The sequence below is a fragment of the Dromaius novaehollandiae genome, chromosome Z, assembly GCF_036370855.1.
Source record: "Dromaius novaehollandiae isolate bDroNov1 chromosome Z, bDroNov1.hap1, whole genome shotgun sequence".
Classification (NCBI taxonomy): Eukaryota; Metazoa; Chordata; class Aves; order Casuariiformes; family Dromaiidae; genus Dromaius; species Dromaius novaehollandiae.
The window spans coordinates 82,991,883-82,996,449 of NC_088132.1; positions in this window are offsets into that span (position 1 = coordinate 82,991,883).

Genomic DNA, 4,567 nt, shown 5'->3' on the forward strand with positions numbered 1-4,567 from the left:
AGTGATTTCTCAGTGGAGGAGCTGAGTTTACTGATAAATGTACCCAGAACTTGCACAAAAACTTGAAAAAAAATCAAAGTTAGTGGTTGTGCAGCACCTCAAGAGCACCAGCCGCCGCAGCACCCTTGCAGCGGAGGAAGAGCAACAGCCCCATGCCCGTCCCCGAGCCACTGGCGACTGCCCTCGCTCATGCCCCCCTTCATAAAAGCGGACTTGTCACGTCTGCGGGGGCCCAAGAAAGAGGGTCCCCCACCATCCGTCCTTGCAAAACCATTTAAATGCATCTCCTAGCTGCATCCACTAAAGGCAGCACATCCAAACTGGCCCACGTGGGCTGCATTTGTGGCACGAAAGGAAGGATTTGCACTGCCAGATTTGGGTGTGCAGCAAAGGAAACCGCCGTACGACCCCGGTCCTGTTTCCACAAGGGCTGTATCCAGCATTGCACATCCGTACGCAGGTGGCTACATAAAAGATAAGGCTTTTCCCCTGTCCGTGCATGTCCCAGTCTCACGCCCAGCTTGGGCCCAAGCACGTCTGTACGCGGCAAGGCAGCGCTGGACTCGTCCTCCCGCCACCGAGCCTTCCGTGGCCATCGCACACCGCTCCCCCCTCTCCTTGCCGCCATCCTGCCCGCTGCCTGCTGGGGAAAACACCCGGCCAGCCCCGTGCAGACACAGCCAGGCCACTTCCCGCGCTGATCAGTACTGCTCCGTACGCCGCTGCCTGATGGAGGGGACCAGAATCTCCCCACCGGACCGGCGGCACATGCATACGTGCTGCACATCAGCTGCAGTGCTCAGCGCGTGTCTGCCTTCAGCCTGCCAGTCCGCAGGCGCATACACACCCCCTCTTCGTAATTAGTGCAGGATAAATATTTGGATAGCGGGATAAGAGTCCCGCTCAGTGTAAAGGCTCTCTAATTAGTGTTTTCTTAGGTGTCTGTTAGACGAAATAGTAAAACCTTCATCATCCTTCTTATTTACTTATAATAAATTGTTGCGCGCAACTAATGATCTTCCTTTATCCGTACGCTTAACCTGCGAGCAGCTATTTTAGGAGATGTATAAGAAACATCTCTTTTAAAATAGCATTAAGTGGCTGGTTCAGAAGCATGTTAGAGAGCATATGTTGTGTTCCTCTTGTTACTATGGATGTGTTTTATGCTGAAAGAGAATGTAATGCTTATATATTATGGGCCAATAATTTCTTGCCTTTGCCTAATTTCTGGTAAATCTCAGCAGGAATTGTGACTATTCCACTGATGCAGGATCTCGTTATTTCGTGCTTGATCCTGCAGGAAATGCAAAGGTCCATGTACAACAGCGTGTTTCCTTCTAGTCTGCAGCCCTTGTGCCTCGAGGTCCTGCTACCAGGAATCAGAAGCGGAGGCAGGTGTGAGTGTGTCCACCAGGAAATTTTGGGAAGCCTAGAAAGAAGCCGTGGGATAGAAGGAAGCATTTGAATGTTGTGGGTGATAGGATATGAAGTGAGCTGTGATTCCATTGCCTGCGATAGGGTTGAGAGAAATAAGAAAAGCACCAAATTATCAAAGCCTCAGTACTGGCAGAAGCAGAGAAAATAGCGAGACGCCCGAGCTGGATGCAGATGACTGGAAGAAGTCAGCAAAGGGATCTAAGACGGGAATCACAGAGCTGAAGCAGCCAGGAAGCGGCAGCGTGGGGAAGCCTGCAAGGCGGCTGCGGTCCCGGCTGACGAGAAGCACAAGGAAGCACGGGGCTGGGGAGAGACGATGCATTTCCACGGTGTCACAGGAGAGCTAAGCAGAAATTTGCAGTGTGAAAAAATAAAGAGAACCTGATGGATGTCCCAGATGATTTAATTCTTATATCCTTGTGGCTGTTGCTATTTCTTCTCTGTATTCAGAGAAAAGACAGTGTATCAGGGTTTGGATTTGCAGCTGCAGTTTTTAAGTGCAGTGCATGGGGAATTGTTTTAGCAGGATGCTCAGCTCTGTTCCAGATACCTTGATACTTTAGCATCACTTTCCTCATGTCATTCCATGAGTGAAATTTCTTCTCCAGGGAAATTCAGTACTGAGACAAGGCACAGAGACTGTTTTCTGAGATGCCGGCGTAGGACATTCCCAGCCATTTACCCCTGGGTCTCTGCCTGGGTCTCTGCTGGCCGTGTTGGGGGGTGCTGCTGTAGCAGGAGCCATGGTCCATGAGCATCACACTGTCTCCAGCCCCATCACCCTGAGATGGGATCAATCAAGAGGGCAAGCGATGAAGATGGCTCTATAAACGTGTCCTTGCAGAAGTGATGTTATTACCATAGTTTTGTCAAAAGCAGTTATTTTAATGAACAAATTCAATGTGTTGCTGGGGGTCTGACTACATTTTATGTGGCTTAAACGAGAGTCCTTGCTAAGGGAGACTTCCAGAGTGCTTTAATTTTACCCACCCTCTGAGTCGTGAGTAGCTGTTTGCTTGCAATCGCCTATCCCAGGTACGCGATGTAGATAAGGATGGCCAACTTCCACAGCCGACATGAAGCCCAAAGAGGAGCAATATGGCCCTCGCATCTCTGAAAATGGTGGAAGAAGCTTTATTAGGGAGCATTTTTGCTTACCAGATCCAAAACGGACCCTGTGAGTCATCTGGAGGTGGCTCACCTCAACAAACATGGTCAAGGGAAGTGATTGACCATCGCACTGCATGGCAGATGTCGGCTGAGTTTGACAGGCTGAGTAAAACACGGGTGCATGGCAGTCTTCGGCAGCACCCACCTTTGGTGTGGTTACCTTGCAGGCAACACTTTTTTGTTTTTCCACAGTTTTATTGTCACTGCTCTGACTCACGTGAGCAGTGGTTACCTCAGGAGCTGGACGTGAAGCACGTTTCCTTTCTCTGGTCTTTATGGGCCTTCCTGAGGCTGCTGTTTTGACACTTACGTTGGACACTTATGTAACGTGGCTTTTTTCTTATTCCCTTTCCCCTCGCTGGTCAGGTTGGAAACCGCGCTGTGCTGTGGAAGGACAAGGGCTGCTCCCCTCGCCCGGGTTGCATACCCCACGTTTAAAACAGCTGGTCAAGGGCATGATGGAGTGAGGAAGGACCACGCTCCCCACCTGCATCTTCCTGATATTCAGGACCCCAAGGTTAACCTCCAGACTGATCTCCCAGAGCAGCAGTTGCAGTCATTCGTCCGTCCACGACGCCTCCCTGTGCATTCGTTAGTTCCAGCTCGTTAGCATTTAACTGTTGCTCAAAGGGGTCCGGCGAGTGCCATCACCTGGCTCAAGGTGACTCACTTGAAGCTATGTCTCTTCTTCAGTCGGACAGCACATGTGGCCCATGTGTTTTATCCAGTCTCATGTCGGTGGGGAAGAGTCTTGGCAGTGCTGTTTGCTGAGCGGGAAAATCCTTGATCTGATAGTAAGATATTGCAGAATGTTAGGGAATAACTTTATCTTCAACTAGCAGCGTTCAAAAACTGGGGAAAATGGGCAGAGATGAAGTTTTATATCTTCCCTTTGGTGCAAAAGCCCGAGTAAGCGAGAGGAACTGTGCGATGTGCGAAACGCAGGCCATCTGGTTCGGAGGGCTTAGGACCACGGTCGGCTGGTGGGCCAGTGTCCTTTGGGTCTTTTTGTAACGGGCTGATGGTAGCTGTTTAAATTAACTGCTGCGACAAATGATGTCCAAGTGACTTGTAGGCATGTTGCTATTCAGGCATTAATTTGAGCAGATTTGGATACCATCGTACATTAAATCCAAATACTTGGCCAAATAAATGCAGACTGCTCTAAAGGGCACCTCTTGGTTTTTTCACCTGTGTGGTGACACTTCAAATAAGCACTGGGCAATGCCTGTGTTTCCTAACCAAAGGAACAGCATTTGATCTAGTTTTCCCCAGTCTAGCAGCTTTCTGAGTTTTTTTTTTTAGCACTCTGTATGACATTTCCTGGTTGAAAACTAAATGTGCTGAGTTCTTTCTCTGAAAGAGTTTGCTGCCTTCTGCTCCTGTGTGCCACAAAAGCCAGTGGGAATTCACTTTGCAGTTGCAGAAGTTGATCTGACTTCTCTCATGGTGTCTTAACTTTGCTTTACATATATTAAGGTTAAAAAAAAAAAAATCACTGTTGCAGAGAGCCAGTGCTTAGCAGTGGGATCTTTCTTTAACCTGATACCTACTTATTGCAGGTGATCCTGGGATGCTGAAGCCCCAGTTTCCTGTGTAGATAATAAATTCATAGCTTTGTGTGAATAACCTGGTAGTGGCTTTGTGCCACTTGACCAGGGCTGGGTAATATCTATTCTCTGTCCTGGAGTGCTTATCATCATCTGCTCCTGCAGGTTTTCAGGATGAGAAAGTCTTCCTCTGTACAAGGGATTTAAGATTTGCGAAAGTGGCTGGTCATATTGTCAGTGTAAGTAAAGAGACCTGATTTTCAGGTTTGCCTAACACTCCAAAATGCAGGCCGTGGACATCACATCCGAACATCCAGTTTTCACAGTGCCGGTGGGCACAGCCCGGCCACAGAGCTGTGCCACCACCGCAGCACCCCAGCTGTGCTGCTGAGCTGCTTCTGCGATTCGTA